Raw genomic sequence first — 18,514 nt, forward strand, 5'->3', positions numbered from 1 at the left:
TGTGTTCCTCACCACACCCAACTGTGAAAGTGCACACTTCTATTTCATAAAGGTGTTTTAATGCCTAAATAACTGGTGTTTAAAAGGAGATTACAGTGGCTAAAGAAAATAAGTGTTTTATTAAAAAAGAGAAGAACACGAGAAAAGAGGAAATTTTGTCTGCTACTCATTGTAAATTGTGAGGTCACCGAAGAGAAATCAGCTGAAATTACCACAAGAAAAAAAAAATACTCTGGAAATATTGTTCAAAGGTTATCGGTGAATAAAAGATCACAGTAAAATTAGAAATTACTGCTAAGAGAAATAAGAGAAGTCAAGGGGATAATTAAGGAATCATTTCAGAGGAAAAGGACATTGCACAGTTAGCTTAAGTTCCATATCTTATCAAAGAACACCACTAAATCTGTGTAATAGTATGAGGACTGTTTCGCTTATAAGTTGATTGCAAACTTCTTTGATGGCACATAGTAGAAAATATGCTATACACACGAAAAACTATGAAATCACTTTTTGTTGCTGCTGCTTTTAATACAATTCCTTGAACAGAGCACAAGGAGAGCAAGCTGCTGAGAAAAAAAAAGAAAATCAATGAACATGTAAGAAGGATAAAAAAGCAGTTTTGTGATATACCCCCTAAAGACACAAACTATAAATCCATCTCTCTGCATGAAAACCTCTTGTTCTGGTGGGAGGTGAAAGTACCAACAGGACTGAAACTGTGTGTGTCATCATTCATCTCCAAGATACCACAGGGAACAGAAGCGTGTAAATTCAAATCCAGTCCTATAGGCTTGCATGGATTAACTTGACCTGCTCTATTTCTCTGTGGTGAAGGACCAAAAAAATGAAAGCTGAGCAAAAATCCTAGGTCAACATGGATGGCTTTTGTGCCTGATGGTATCTCAAGACCTGCATTTCTTCACTTCTACATTCACAATGTCTGTCAGTTTAGAAATAAGACACCATTTTCCTACTCATTTTACTTGAGCAGGTACTGTGCAGTGAGGTAAATATTCTCCCTTACAGAGAAAACTGAAACAAACTCCATAAGCAGGTCTTTTCTGTCCCTTAAACATATCCACATATATTCATGGGAGGTATGCAGGGCCCAAGAGTCTTAGCAAAAAGTCGTCAATAAAATTACAAGAAGTTTCAAATACATACATCTTGACATCATGAACACTCTGAGAAAGGGATTTTGATTGTCTCACAGAATCTAGTACAATGGTAGATCAATCTCTGTTGATGTCTACAAAAACAGTACATAATAAACAAACATTTTAATGTATGATTATTTTCAGCTTCACTAAGGCTATCTTAATCACTTAACATTGCTACTATCCTTTATCTAACTTTCCTCCTTATGCTTCTAAGTGTTTTTAGTAAGATAGTTAAAAAGTCTTTTTCAATCCAGTGAAACGTTAGTATAAAAGAAGCTTTATAAAACCAGCACTAAAGCAAAGCGTCATTACGGAACCACTAAGAACATCATATGTTGAGCTAGATCCAATTGTTACAATCACCAAAATAGAAAATGGAATGAGAATTAATTAGTGATTTCTTTCCTTAACTAAAATATAAATTCAGTTGTTACAGTCTGTTCTTTAACCCTGTTTAGCCTTGAGACCAACACAAAAAAGTTGTGGTACCAAAGGACATAAATTTGCTCAAAACTTAATTCATACCAGAAGTGCTATTTAGATCGTCCATTACAGAGCTCAGGCCCTTGATGGCTGTTATTTCATCCTGAATGTGATTTGGTATATTATACTAGGTATGTTTCTATGCTTAGCATTTTGCACTAGTTGGGAACTGTGAATAGACATATTTCAAGTCAATTATGAGCACTGTAAAACGGCTGTTCAGGTGTACTATACAGGATACTGTGGCAACGTGCACACCCCTGCTGGAAAGTTTGTACAGATTAATTTAGAGCTACCACATCTTCATGTCATCTCCAGAAAGCCTAATTAAAATTTGGATATCCACCACACCGGATATCTGAAGTCGTTATAAGGGCCTTGAAAGCATTCCCTCTCCTGGAGATACGGCTGTCGGGGCTTAGGGCCAGCTCAGAGCCCGTGCAGCTGAGGGTGACGCAACCCCCTGGGAACATGGGCAGAGGCTCCCCAAAACACTGCCAGGAGGCCATTGCCAGGGCTGACCCCTTTGCCATGGGAGTTGCTTTTAAGCTGAGGCCCAAGCTCTTGGCCCTCACCCAAGCCCCAACCACTTCACAGCCCTGCCTGTGCCTAGCCACGGGCTGTTGATCTGGACCCACGGGCTGCCTTCTCGCCTTGCTCCAGCCCCACAGCCCTGCCCAGCCATCATGGGGCTGTGTCCGACCCTGCTTACCATCGCCGGCCTGATCCAGACCTCGACTTGCAGGGCAACTGCCTAGCCTTGCCACCACCAGGAGCCCCTGCCAGTACTGGCCCCAGGGAGGCATCAGCCATGCTGCGCCCTGACAATCACAATGACGTCCACTACAGTGTGCTTTCTGAACACAAAAAGTACTAGAGAAAACATCCAGTCTAAGTTTTATCCTAATTCCTGTCACATTGACAACAATTTGATAGAGTATTTGCTACTTCAAAAATGTTTTTCAAGGTTATATATGTGGTACAATTCCACAGTAGCCATAAATAGCTAACATTAATTTTTCCTCACTTCTCAGATCTCCATTGCAACACTCCTGAATATTTAAAAAGATAGAACATTTGAGATGATAGGTGAGCTTTGTTTTAAACATTGCACAATTTAAAATATCTGAAATTTTTAGCTCAAATTTCAAATGTAATACACACAGATGGATTATGGCTAATCCTTTTATTTCAGAATTATGAGATACTAAAATATGCCAGTAAAAAAATATGATACTGAATAGAGAACTTCTGGAATATGTATTTTTTGCAATTGCTATAATATACATTATTGATTTGCAATCTTACACCTATAACCTCAAGATCTTGAGTCAAGAAAAAAAATTGCCCAGTATATTTATGAGCAGAGCTCTTCTCAACATCCTTTAACATCTTTCTTCACAATATTTGTATTGGACCAAGTTTTTCAAAAGTGAGCACCTAAAGTTAGTCTTTTAAATAAAGATTTAGATGTTCAGAGTCTTCAGAGTCTGGCTTTTGAATGGCATGTTCAGCATATTAAAGATGAAGACATATGTCTGAAAACTTAAGATCATAATCAAAAAGAGATTCAAATGCATTTAACAATGTGTATTATCACAATGCACACATTTCAATACATTACACAAAGGTCTACACTTAAAGGCCAAAATGGAGCTATTGGAAGCCTTTGAAAAAAGCCAAGGTAAGGTTGCAATTTACAAACACTCATCATTCATAAAGTGTTATCATGTGAACATTTGAGTAGAACATATCATAAGTGGTTGGAGAAATGCCTTAATATTTTAAGAGACTGGGGAATGATCCTTAATTACACGAATGTTAATTCTTGATGCTTTAGCAGCATGACAGGTTCTTTCACAGTGAAACAGATACACATATACATATGCCTAATGCGACCAGCTAACTTACAATTAGAAAGATGTTAAGTTGCATTCATGTATATGAGGACAAAACTTAAATATTTTTCGTCCCAGATTTATGCTACTTGATACCAAAAGGAGTCTTTTCAGTGATGGCATTGGATGTTTCATCAGGATATATGAGAGACTTTAATTAGCAAAAGAAAAACTAACCACTTAAAAAATGAACATACACTACAGTCTATGAATTGCAAAGCAAACTGAGCTATTGAAAATATTTCAAGTGGACAAATTTCCTCCTGTTACAGAGTAAGTAATATATTCTATACCATAACCTCAGTGGAGCTACACTGACAATTTGATGGTACATTGCACAGCTAGCCACAAGTTGTGCAAGTCTAACAGCATTATAATTCAGCCATACCAAGAAGCCTCTTGTATATGGCAGAACAGACTATGTGAAGTACATTGCCAATTCAGGCTCTGTATCATTCTCACTTAGCAAGGTCTGAGAATCTTGTAAGAACTTTTGCCAGCAGCTCTCCATACACATCAAATGCCCTTGCAAGCTCTTCCTTTCATTAGCTGATTCCTATCTCCTCTTTCTTCTTTCTGGGTTTTGTCATCCTTATTAGTGATATTAGCCACCGATTTTTTGCCACAAATTATATGGCAGCTTTGGAATTATCCTGACGCAAGCCAGACCTAAAAGTGAACAGACTGAAGACAGAATCCAACACATATGTTGCATAGCAGAGTCTTCTGAGTCAGCATGGCAGAAGCTATCTCAAACTATATAGAAATTACAATTTTCTTACATTGTCTAAATAGCTGAGATAGGATAAAACCAAGCCACAGCTCCAGAATCCTCCAAACTGTCTGTGAAATAAATTCCTCCCTAAATGCAACTCCACTTTGAGAGCCACCATTTCCCCAAAGGTGGCGCAGATCTCTACCAGTTTCATGACAGCAGCCTCCTCTGGACCTCAAAGCCTTTAGCCAGCAGTAGACTTTTCTTAAATTGTTTTCAAACAGACTGGGCACCTTCACATTCTGTAATTCCTCTAAGTCATTTAAAAAGCACCTGGACATTTTATTTAAACTGTTGATAAGAACCCAGATGTCACAGGGATTTCAAAAATTCTAGTTATATGAGAAAACACTTTAAGCATTAGCAGAGTTCCAACTCCAAAGATGAAATGTGTCATTTCTGCTCTTTGTCCTCCTCTTCTATGCTGCATTTGTTGCCCTTCCTTCATGTTTCTCCTTCCTCTCCAACAGAGGGGAGGAGACTGGCCAACTGCATTTACAGGAAAGTTGGCACTGAGAAAAAGGAACAACCTAGACATATTTGCATTGCAATAGGTAAGAGAATCAATTCATTTCTCAGGAATACTATCCAGGTAATATAAACAAAACATATAGGAGAATAAAATAACTTTGGATTGGGTATTATTCACAAAACTAAGTTCAGAAGAAGCTTTAAACAGAAATAAAATCTGTTCAGAATTCTGCCTTTTTTTACTGCATTGGTCATTTTCCAATATATCCTAATTGTGGGATTCACCTTCAAATCAGGATAAAGAAATTGTTATTGCTTAACTGTAAAATGAATTCCTAAACTCTGCTGTGGGTTCACATTCATTGTGCAATTCATTTTGAAAATGAAAACAAGAAAAAAGACCGAAAAAGAGATAAAGATTCACAAGAACAGGGTCAGATTTAAGATCTCTACACATCAAGGAATTCATGCTATGTAAACATCGGAATGACCTTCATATGGTTACCCAGCAAATCTCAGGCAGATGAGCTGAAATATCACTGCTGACTGCCACTATCATACTTCTAGTTGTATTAGTTCTAATGTGACCTTCAAGTGAGGTGGCTTCAGTAGATGAACAATAATGAAACATGCATGAAAACAAAGCTATTGACATGCTGTATTTTCTTGGACAAACCCTAACCTTTAATGCTGGAATAAAGAAGAGCAAGTTCAATATAAAAGTTAAAGAACTCTGATGCTTCCACAAAAACGACATTTTCAAATTCATTTCTATCCGGTCAAGAGCTGCACATTGGTCGTGACGTAAAGAGAATCTTTAACTCATGATGAATAAACAGTGTTTAGTCATGAAAAACAACCTTATCTTCACAATGATAGGAAAACTAGGTATATGCAGACTGCTTGCCTGACAATCCTGTATTTTTTTTGTGCACAAGTACTATCAGTGGTACTGATTCATCTGATGCATGTCTGTTTTTGCAAAATTGCTAACACTAGCCTGGAGAGTTAGCACCTAGAAGAGAAGTAAACCCTATCTATGAACATGGAGGGGGAGAGGGGGGAGCATACTTTCCTGTTTCCTTCCTCTCTGATTGTAAAGTAGTAACTTGACAAAAATTCATGATTTCTTTAAAAAGATTGTGTAATTATGCAGTATTATATTCATTCAGCAAGACACTCTTGCTAACTAATTACTGAGTCATATGCTCCATTGTTTAATTATCCACTATGTTTCATTAACTCTTGAACTTATTTTGTAGGTCAGATTTCTTTTTTTTTTTTTAACTGCTGTAATTCATACTCATTCATGCCATGAAAGTTAATTCTCTGTGTATTATTTTGCTAACAGTACAACTGAGCAAATACTACTTAATCAATATTTTTAAAGAGCAAATATTACACAATTAATATTTTTTAAAGATAAATGTACTCTCCTTATCTGCTTAAGTGAAGACCATAGGAAATTTCCAGAGTTCATTCAGAATTCCATAACTTCTTTAATTCTATAAATTAATGGTGAATTGTGCGTATCAGCTTGTTGTGTTTCTGTTACCTGACTGGAGAACTGTATGCACAGTTTACTGTGAATATTGAAGCATGCAAACTTAACATTTACTTTTCTTTGCTAATACACAATGATGCATCCACATTTTGCTTTAAAATGAACAATTAGATTATATAGATTTTCCTGGATTTTCAACAGAAAACACAAGGTACTATCTGAAGTACATTCATTTAAAACATGAACAAATACTAACGGAATTCTTCCACTTCCTTCCACACAAGTACTCCTCTCAGCTCGTTTATGACTTTTGATACTGAATATCTACAGTCAAAATAACAAAATACAAGAAGAATTAAAGGAAACTAAAAAAATTAGTTATAGATAATGAAGGCATAAAATAACCTCAATCCACTGATTCTCCATGGACAAGAAAAGCCAACTAGCAATGATATTGAGCTACAACAGAGCATGCTCTATTGCTCTAGAGCAAGAACATGCTGCTGCCTCTTGTATCATGAAAATCATCAAGACATCCAGATCCTGTCTTCTTCTTTTTAGCCTTCTATTAAAAGCTATAGAAGTGTGATAATAATAAATCAGAATACAGGAGATGTTAGAGGCAGACGGAAATTTTCCATTAGGTTGTATTATGCATTCTACAGCCACTATAAGCCCAACAAAACTACCAGTGTTTTCCCCAGTTCATTTTCAAAGATTCAAACTACGGGGTTTCTATCACTTCTCTCTAGAGACTATTCCACCACTCTAATGGATCTCACTATTAGATACATTTTCCTGATAATAAGACTAAATTTTCCTTTGCTCAATTTCATCCCTGCAAAATGCATCCCTTGGTTGCAGTATGAAACACTTTCTCATTCAAAACTAACCATGTGTCTTTTTCTTTCCACATAGCAGCATAACCTACAGCGCTCTAGTTTTACTGACATGGTTTTTAAAGATTTTATATGCTCTAGAAGTGACAGCTTTAGTATATAAAACACCATTTTTTGTCTTCTTACTTTTTCATAAATGGGAATTCCCCCCTGCCCCAGTTCCCAAACTCCAAAATTCATGAAGCTACACCTTTATGCACTGTTAATGGTTTGGGTTCTATATGTGGAACAATGCCTGAATTTTCACAAGTAGTTTGCAATTGACAGTGGAGGTTAGCATACCTTAGTTTTATCTGACTGAGGAGTTTAACTTCTTTAAATACATAATTTCTTGGCCTACTTTCTTATACCAAATGGACTCGGACATATCTAGTACATACAGGTGCATTCAAGAGGATTTCCTTCATTTAAATTTTAAATATTTAAACACTACATTTACCCTGGGTAAATTCATTTTCCTGATAAAAACACGGAAGAAATGGAAAATAGATAAATTAAATTTATTATTACATAATATATGTTCAATTATTTCTCAAATTGTATACTGATTTTCCTTCCTGTTATATTTTATGATTTACCTTATGTATTTTATAGTGTATATTTATACTCCAATTTTGTGTAGCAATTACTTATATCAGATAAGAACAGCAGTAATATACAGGCACATAACTTCACTATAGAAGTGTTTTTGCAAAGAGATTATAATTTAGCTTGAAGGTCCTCGCTGGAGAACAAGAAATCTAGATTGTATTCACGATCCTTCACTGACTTCCAGTGATTCTATCATACCTGCTACACTAGGCCTGGAGCAAAGAATTCAGGGGTACTGCCAAGTTGGCTCTCAGCATCCTCTGCTGAAAAATGCAGCAGGGAGAACAAAATGAACTCTTACATGGGTGGCATACCCTAAATGTTGTTAACAAGACATATATGTTAGCAAGGCATAGAGATTCAGAATCAGAGCCACATTTGACCAGGAGAAGAGCTACCTTTCCTTGGCTCAAGTTTGGTTTAAAAATCAGGGTCATGTGAACTTATTTTACTATAACAAGAACTGACCTGAACCTTCACCACACATGAACTACTTAGTAAATATTTTAGACCAGCATGAAAAATGTAAAATTCTGCATAAATGCTTTAGCATGTAATGCTTGGTTCTGCCATCCTTTCTTACATCAAGCAGCCCCTTGCACTTTTGAGTCGTCCCCATAAAACATATGTATTTACCTAGGGAATAAGATAGTTGCCCAGTGTAAGGGTACAGAACAGTGTTCCTTTTGCCTCCTCCTTTCTTTTGTGGTAGGTTAGGTAGATGTCTAGTATACCAGACCTGACAGTAATGCACAATAAAATGCCTAGAGAGAGGTAGATACCACTATGTTTAAAGGCATTTCTGAACTAGACCCTTTTCTAATCTCTGCTTTAAGTACAGTACTTAGTAACAATCTGAATACATTTTTTTCATGTTAAAATCTTCTTTTGACACTGCATCTGTCACACAGCCAACATGTCTGACCCAGATGTACTGAGTAAGCCCTACAGATTATTTGTCAAACAAATTCTGGAACCCAATATTTGGGTATTTTATTTAATTGGTATGCAAATGAAGAAACAAGACAGCATTTGTGCTCGATACAGTTGTCACTTCAAATTCTGGTAACACTCATTATCGTGCTTACAGATGTTTTTTTACACCTAACATCTGCCAATACTACCTAAACCACAGGAAGTTGACAAACCTGTGCAAACTTCCTCTCAGTCACTCTCTTGCTTTCTGTTATCTGTTCTATGCACACTAATTTTGTGCATCTGAGGCCTCTGCTCGCCAGAATTATGCCTGCTTCCTAACACCTCTGCCTCCAGAGCTTTGGATTTGAAATTGAACAGACACAGAGCCAATTTATCATAGGATGACATGTGTCATGTTCGTGGTATAACCAGAGGGACCTACTGTATGCACTGTATTTATCCTTTTGTTGTCAACATGGACAAAGAAAATACAGGCAATCGGCAGCTATTAAATTTTTTAAAAATAATACATATACTTAACTGAGGTTTTGTTAGAGTTGGTTTTTTTAAATGTAGTACTACCTCATTTTGTTTAAGACCAGATTTCCTTTGTCAGATAATCATCTGTCATTCAGGCATACAGCATATTAAAATATGTGAGCATCAAATACCAATGCATTAGCAGTAAGTCTTCAAAAAAGCAACATAAAAACCATTTCATGCATACTCTTTTTCTAAGTGAGAAATAATCAGATTTAATGACAGCTTACACATATTTATATATACTAATGGCGTTTGTAGCTTTATTTATATCTAACTATACACAGTTTGTCTTTGTAGAATAAAAATATAGATGTGTGTGTGTGTATATATATGTGTGTGTGCGTACGCATGTCTATGTTTGCATACATGTATCTATAATATATAGCTTGTATAAATAAAGATGCACACAAAATTAGTAGCCTGACTAGTAGTGAGTGAACTAAATAAACATCTCAAAGTGATGAGGGATTTCTTCTCAGAGAAGTATATCCAGAGATTTCATTCTCAGGGAGCAGGAAAGCAAGAGCTGATGTAGTTTGCCTGTCAGGTGCCGATTCTGAGCCACCCCAGAGACAGGAAAATCCCTAGCACTTTTCAGCTGATTCCAGGTATGTTCCCTGACACGTCACTCACCTATTGTCTTTTTTAGAGGAAAATCCCCGAGCAGGGACAGGATCTACTGTTTCACCACAGTGATAATCTTGCAACTTGGCTTTTTTTTCAAATAGTGTTGTTCCTACAAAACGAAGCTCGGAAGGAGCTTTTGATGGTGTGATTCCACTAGATCAAACAGTGAGTCTTTTCCGACACGGAAGTGAATGGAACATGAAAAAAAATAGAGTTTTTAAAACAGTGGGAATGAAATTCCACATATTTGGGCAAAAAAAAAATTATTGTTAGCAAAGACAAACATGCAAAAAGATGTGAACTTCACTGTCAATCACACTTAAGTTATATCTTCGCACTTGTCTATAAAAAAATGCTGGGGTGAGTTTAATAACGTAATAACACAGGAGGACTATTCAGAGGAAAGAAGTTGCTGAAGAAGAAGGCTTTGTATCAAGAGGAAGTAGAGATCAAGTAGAGACTAGGACTCAACAATCTGAAAAAACAGAAAGATTCATTTCTACAAATATATTTCTCATTCACAAAAACGGAACACATTATTTTTCCAAATACATTTCAGATTATAGGATGCATATGAGTTAGTTATTTCAAACTCATAGTTTATCAGAAGTCACCAAAGTCATATCCTATTATTTCTGCTCCCATATTGGATGAATGAATCTGTTTAAACAGGTGACTAGCACTTAGCATATAGTGAATAATGGTCAGGCATCTCATACCACATAATTTTAGCAGAACAACTGTTCCAAATTCATAGAAAGGCAGATTTGAACATTTTCATTATGTGCAAATGGTCACATAACAGAACAAATTCTAACATATATTTGCAATAAGACTTTTCACAACTTTTGTGTATCTATGGTGCAATTTACACTGTTACATACTTAATTCCAGAGGGAGGGAAGTGAAAAAGAAGGGAAAGCCTTGCTCCACACACCTAGTGTATTAACTAGATAATCTACTACTGCTCTTTTCCAGCTTAACAGACTGTGGATTTCCCATCTTTGATTTGCCAGTATGATAAGCACCAGATTGTTCTGTCTAAAGTGAGGGATAGAAAAGAGTTGGTTCAATTCTTCCAAAATTCAGGGTACATTCAGATTGCCTTTAAGATGAAGTCTTACTTGAGGTCCCGCAGTTCCTCTATTCCTGGCAATGTACAACCGCACCAGAAAAAAAACTATCAGGAAAAACAGTGAAAATTTTTCTAAAAAAGAAGAAAGTAATTGTTAAAAACAAGAAAGCATTAAAATGAAATAAATGAAAAAAACTTCATTCTTCATAATAGACTTTCTTCTGGCTGAATAAAAAGAAATAAAAAGTTAGGCAATATATTTTGCTGTAAGTTAGTATAAAAGATAACCAGAACTAGGCATATTATATATTTTGTTTTGTTTTATTTTTAAACAATTGGAGGGAGAAAAAGCTTAGATTTAGCAGAGAATTTGCAACTGAAAATTTTCTGACAGCACTGCCTCTGCCCATCTGTGCAAAGATTTTTAGGAATGCAAACATAGCAGCTATGAAGAGCATAACATGAAATACCATGTATTTGGCTCATTTCAAGATACCAGCCAAAGAGCATGGCTCAAAAATCATAAAATGACTGGGCAGGTTTTTCATCGTAAACATTCCAGTGGATATATGATAATTGTCAAAATAGTCAGAGGTCTGTTCTCACAATCACATACTGGAAGTTTCAAGGAGAATTTTATCTTTATTCTAGAGCAGGAGCACAAACTAACGGTGTATGGGGTAGGGAGGGTTCTTCCTATTCACTCCACATAATCTTTCTCTTTACTCTTTTCCCAACTTCCCTAATCTACCTCTCCGTATATAAGGAATAGCTTGGAAGAGCATGATGATACTTTATGCACAAGAAGCTACTGATCTTATGAGATTAACTACGGGTGCAAGGGGGATGAGGTAGAAAGGCAAACATCACCAGGCAGGACAAGGCCAAAATGTCTACAGCAAAGCAAAACGTCTTCATCTGGCTTGTGAAAGCAGTTTAATTTGGTTTTATTCACAATGAAAACAGAATATTAAGTAAAAATTTGACAGTGCATTGGGGAATTTTACATAAACAGTTTATAACTCTAACAATTTAAAGCTCCTCCTGCCCACTGTAACTCTCTCTTAGGAAATGTGAAATGATCAGTGGGTAATTCCTGGCCAATGGCATAAATGACTATAAAGTACAAGTTTTTGCTCAGCTTCTGAACAGATATACTGCAAATATATTAAACCATATAATACTGTAATTCAGCTATGGCTATACACACCTTTGGACAACAGTAAGCCGGTTTCACTGCTCTTGAATAATGGGAAGTTATATCTCTCATTATACAAGTTATATAGTATATAAGCTGTGCAGTACTATTTTTCCCTAAAGTAGATACAACAGAGCCAGGAATACAGCTGTGTGAGGGCCAAATCTGAAAAAATAGTGTTTAGGTGCTTTAAGATACTGTTGATGGGAATCCAAGGGAACGTGACTGCTGTCACTGTAACCCTTGAGACTGGATGGCAGCTATGTCAATGGGGTCTAAATTGGAAAGACAATAAAGTAGAAACTAAGCGCAACAGAGGACTGAACAAAAAGTAGGTGGAGAGAGAAAATACATATATTTTTGTTTACATACAAAATCTACATCTCAGGTAAACTGTACTCCTAAAAATTTTCTCAAAAAACTTAAATCTGCAATAACCTTCATGTCAGATAATACAAATCCTCTCTCTGGATTTGAAAATTACATATTTCTTCAAAAAATATTTAGGTATGAGCAAAAAAGAGGTTAAAAAAAAAAAGAGTAGTATCATTAAGGGAGAAAGGCTCTGGCTTGTGTGTATGTATAACCCACCTTGCTGATGAATCACACAGTTCACTGACTGATTTTTAAATACAGATAAGTAGTAAGCTATATGTCCAGAAATTCAGACTAATGAGAAAATACTGCTTACAGTTACTTTAGATCAATTATTTGTCTATCTTGGTTTTTTTTTTTTTTAAATAGTAAAACAAATCAAGCTAAATGGATTTTATTGGTATATACAAATGAGCAGATAAAGAAGACTAATATAAGCAATAGGCCTCGATATTAACACTAAGCACTCATACACCCACTTCCAGCTCTATACAATAGGCACTTAATTTTGCGCAGTGTTAAGAAGAATCTGAGCAAATTTTCCTTGGAATTTGCCTATGATTTGTTTTCTTTTTGAAACTCATACATGTCATCATAGAAGGAGCAAAAAAGCCATTGGGCATACTAATCTATAAAGATATTCCCCCTTCCACAAAATCCCAGATCCCCTCACTACCGCAATTCGACCTACAACCAAATGCTACATTGAGTCCAAATTCTGAAGGTTAAAAATAAATATTCAAATTCTATCCTGTTCAACCTAACTTTGCCTCCACAACACTGAGAGGAACTTGAAACAGTATGTTCAGTACACATTATAAATAAGAGGAGAGTGAGAGCACAAGAGGTTTTTAGAAGGGTTATGTGAAGCTTAAACAGACCAGTTCTTCTCACTCTATCAGCTATTCAGTCCAGCTATCAGTTCAAGAAAGCAGTCTTAAGAGGCTTGTTCTTGGCTCTCAGAGACATGTTGCTCTACAGTCACTTTTGTTGACATGGAAGAGTACAAAACCTTTGTTTTCGATGACTGTGCTTGTGAGGACTTTTACTACCATGGCTGCTGCAACTTAACATCTGCCTATACTTTCAAAGTGTCGATGTTTTGAAGGAGAAAGAAGAAAAAAGACTGACAGTGAGAACAGAAGCAAGGGAGTGCTCACAATGTTGTAGAGATTGAATATCAAAGCAAAAACAAGCAGCAAGAGCTAGGGATATCAAAAAAGGAGCACAGACTCTTTGCAGTACTTCCTATCTCAGCTGGCAATGTAAATGAAGGCAGTACTAGATAAAATAGGACTGTTGTGTTCCAGTAAAACGACAGTCTTTTTTCTGAATTTTTAGATTTCTCTGTGTTCAGGTTCAGCTCATGAGTCTCCTACCAGGTATTTATACCTATTAGTGGTGCTTGTTAGCTTATTCTATAGCCTCTGACTGCAAACTGAGTGATCAAATCAAATGGACTTCCTCTTCAGGGATCAGAGCTTGTAGAGAAATGGAGCTTCTGTGGTTCCACAGGCAGAGGAGTCTTCCCTTGTCTGTTGAAGGTCATCGCCGTTTGATACACGCATATAAAAGTAATTGTCCAATGATCATTACAGGATATTGCTTTTGCGCCGATGGAGAAGGCCAAAGGTCCTTCCCACTAAGTGTTCTAGGCTGGAGTGGAATAGGCATAATGTCAGTCAGTACAATTGCCTGCAGTAAGTGAATCAGACTCAGAACAGTCTAAAAATATTGACTCTTCTTGTCCTCAGACTGTAAGATAAGCTGTCTGTATATTCAGGCAAGGAACGAACGGCCACTCTACTGCGACCCTTACTGTGCCAGCGGCTTACAGACCTGTGATGCAGCATTTACATTCACTGTCCATTTACAGTCTGCTGCTAACCTCTGTGATCACTGAAATTACTCACGGCAGAACAGAGCACAGTCACCAGGAGAGTGTTTGCACTTCTTCACCATCTTAGCTGAGTCATTTTATACAAGGAGAGTATCAGGATATGCTTCACAGTCTTCTGCTACAGGCCCTTGCTAAACATGGAGCCCTGCTGCTTGTTTCTTTTACAATAATTTATATGCAAGGCCAACTCCACAGGGAAAGGGAGTTAGAAAAAGGAGTTAACCTGGATCTGTTCAAAAAATGAAAGTGGAAAAAAATAAAGATGAAAGCTGAAGTTCTCTCTCTAGAGGCCTAAAAGTTAGGTCTGTTAACCTAACCATCTCGCCTGTGACCTTTCTAAGCCCGCTCCTGTTTATCAGTTAGAGAAGCATTTTCACTTCTAAGAGGACTTGAAAGTACAAATTTTATTAGATGTGTGTCCAGGTAGATTTCAAACTTAGAGAAAATAGAGAGCCCATGATGGAGACAACTAGTAAGTAAATATTTATTTGTGAGTGTTTGAATGAAGTATTAGGAATTGTATCAGGTAACACATATCTGCTACACCTATTTTGTACTGCAATCGAGTTCTTATATTCATTAGTTCTTTGGCCAAGCAAGAGATCTGTGAATCATTACCTATTTGTGTAGTTGGTCACTGCTGATCAACTGAGCAAACATGGGATTTCTCTGATTTCATATTCCATCCAACTTTTAGAGGCATTAGAAGTAAGTTGTATGTCAATTACCTAATCACTGAAGAAGGACAAAAAGTAAGCATAAATAACATGCAGAAAAGGATTGTCAAAATATTTCAGAAGAAATTAATTAGCAAAACCACCAGTACTTGAGATTAAGCACAAGTAATTTCAAGGAAAGCTTAGAACAGTTAGTAAGGAAAAGCAGAAGATAAAACGGAGGCTGAAACAACATGATTCTTATCATGCCACACATACTATTAATACGCTATGACTGAGAATAGTATCTTTCATTTCCAGGAAACAGACTTAGCTCGATGCTTTGATTTATACTTAGACTGGATTCCTCTTCTGTTTCTTAAGTTACAACCTATTTTCTTGCTCTCTTCATTTCACACAAATCATAAAGCAGCTGGGATGGGTGGAGGGTAACAGGTGCTGACCAGCCTTATTGGTTTAAGCAGGATTATTTGTGCTCAGCAAGGTGCCGAGAAACTGCGCAGTGCAATGTAGAGCGAGGAAAGTTAACAAAGAAGCATACACGCTACTCACCAGGTAATGAGCAAAACACTACATTTTTTTATTTTGATGTATGCTTTTGTCACTTGACAATGTCACTTCTCTGGCCGCTGACAGCGCTGCTGTGTTTCCCTCTGTAGCGAGTCTCAATTCATTTTCTTTATTTCTGATCCCATTATATTACACATATATTTATATTCATATGTATAAACAAAAATAAAAAATAGAGTTGCATTGGGTTTTCTTTTTGTATAGACTGGATCCCTACTGTGTCAGAGATACTAGTCAGCATAGTAAAGAAGGTCAAGTTATCACTGACTTGTCAAATATAAACTTTATTTTCTAAAACAAGCTGAGCCCCATTTCAACTGATAGCACGCTAAACAAATACTTGATTGTTCTACCTGCTGCCACAGAAAGGGAATCAGAGTTTTTACCTCTGTGTCTTCTCTTAAACCAGGTACTTCTCAGGACTCGATGCTCAGTGTAGCCACTGAGCTGTATGTATTGTAGTCGAGGTCCATCCCTGCTCATTTTAGACATTTATTTTGATGCAAATGAGTTAGGAGTCAGAAGACAGACACCAAGAGTGGAATTCAGCCTCAGATCTGACCTAGCTAATGCATATAGAAATAGTTCCTGTCCTAGACAGCTAAATTAAATGGGCAATGATAGCTGGGACAAATCTAGATCTTCTCTGAACAAAATGAATGAGGGAATAGGTGTTAAGAGGACATGTGTCTTCACCCTCAGATAAAATATAAACAGTGCTCTTACACTTACTTGGTCTAGCATTTCTGATAGGAACAGAAGCATGATATATGGAAACAGCAGTTTTGTTCCATCTTTTCCCACTGTCTGTTCTTCTCTTCCTAAAGGCTACAGAGTTAGACCAGAGTGGTCTTTCACAGCTCTTGAAAATGGTCTTCTGCTTTTCTCTCCCATCAGGGAACCGCCAGGTTTATTTCAAAAGCCAGTTACACTTCAACATTTATTCTCAACTGGTTTTGTCACATTACTACAATTGGATTCTTCCTGCAGCAGTTAAAGGTATCAGAAGAGTGGACTCTCTTTAAACTCTGTTTGTTGCTTGTGCGTGCCTCCTTTCCTGTCCTTGACCCCCTCCTAACTCCTGAACTTTAACCTTTTTCAAATAGAAAAAAGGATAATGTTGAAACAGTCATTGTCTACACTATAGTGGACATTACTAGGTAGGCGGTTTGAAAGGCCTAAGGAAGATCTCATGAATTCTCTCTCTTCAATAACATTCCTAACGATAATTTCATTGCTTTATGCTCTAGAACACCATCTGATTCCTTTCTGTCAACGCTTATTATTATATTCATTGTTAAAATGTTTAATAAGACGAATATTTGGTTTTAGTCATGCAAAGCAAATAGGTTTTCCTCTATGATCATTTTAATAGATCACGTTATCAAAGCTAAGTGACAGATTTTTATTTATGCATATAAAAGATAAAAACAAGCAAGTTCTTGGTAATTTGAAAATATTTTTGAACTGTTACGTACTAAGACTGCTGACTAGGACGTAATCCCTGAATCCAAATAATCTATTCCACTGCATTTTAAGATTCCTATAAATGACCAGCCAACAATGAGCCACTTCCATATTGATAGCTTTCAAACTGTAGTTAGAACAAATGTTAGGAGGTAGCGATTATTAAGAAAAGGACGTAAAGCACAATACACAGTAATCAGTGATGTAATCGCACAGAAATACACTAGTAATAAAATCTTACCAGGCTATCAGACAATACTCAGGTCACCTGTTCCAAAGACTGAAATCAGTTTCTTCTGCTGAGTAAAATATTCATGGTATACCATTCATTTAGCTTCTTTTGTCATAACAAGAGAGTTCTACCCAGATGCGCTTCACCATAATCTGTATATAAACTATTTCTTCTATTAAGTTACTTTGGAAAGAGGGCTCAACTCTTTTCATATTAATACAAACTAGTCATTAAAAATGAATGCAGAATGAATAAGACTATAGAGCTAATCAAGGGGTAAATGTACTGAAATGCCTCCTTGCAGCATTTTCCTGAAGAAAAAATCATCATTCAAATATTTGAAATTTGGTTCTTCCTGCTCAACTGGGGAAACACAAATTAAGTCAGCAGTGCTCTTATCTCCCATTGCCTCCTCTCAGTTCTTCAGGGCCTATTCTATGAGGAGGTCTACACTTCATGCATAGGGTGCTAAAAGTCAAACTTCCTTCCCTCCCACAGTTTATCTGATCCTCGTCTTGTCATTGTTAGTCCCCTTCCCAGTTGATCCTGAGCTGAAACAGACAGACTGAGTGAACTGCTCCAGCAGAAGCTGCTTATTTATGCTTTCATATTTTCCAAGGACCTCTTAGTGCTCTTGCTTCATGTGTTTCATCTGGATATACAGTGGGAAAGAGACTGTGGAGCACTGAAGTAGACAGAAATGGGATGTGAACTATTAGAGCAATTCTGTCAAGTCTGCAGCCCGATTCCCACTTAGCTTTGTGGGGCATTTTCCAAAGAAGCATCAGGCCTTTTGCATCTGCAGCAGAATGCAGATAATCAGTAGATCCAGCTACATGTCTGGAGAGATTCCATAGTTTGGAACCCCATCAGACCACCACTAGCACTGACTTAAGACTTTCTAGATTTTTTTTTATATACACACAGACATGGATATATTAGTCCAATTCATCCTAGCATAGAGAACTTAAAATAAAAAGAGCAACAAAATATCCAAGCACCATAGCTGATAGAACACGGCTAATGAGCAGAATAAGAGGCAAACAAAAAGCTAACAAAGCCCAATACAGATTTGCCAAAATATAAAATAATCTAATATGAGACCTGCCATTTGCTGCCAGAGCTAGGGAGATAGGAAATTAAAAAAGACA

Source organism: Struthio camelus, chromosome Z (genome assembly GCF_040807025.1).
Source record: "Struthio camelus isolate bStrCam1 chromosome Z, bStrCam1.hap1, whole genome shotgun sequence".
Lineage (NCBI taxonomy): Eukaryota > Metazoa > Chordata > Aves > Struthioniformes > Struthionidae > Struthio > Struthio camelus.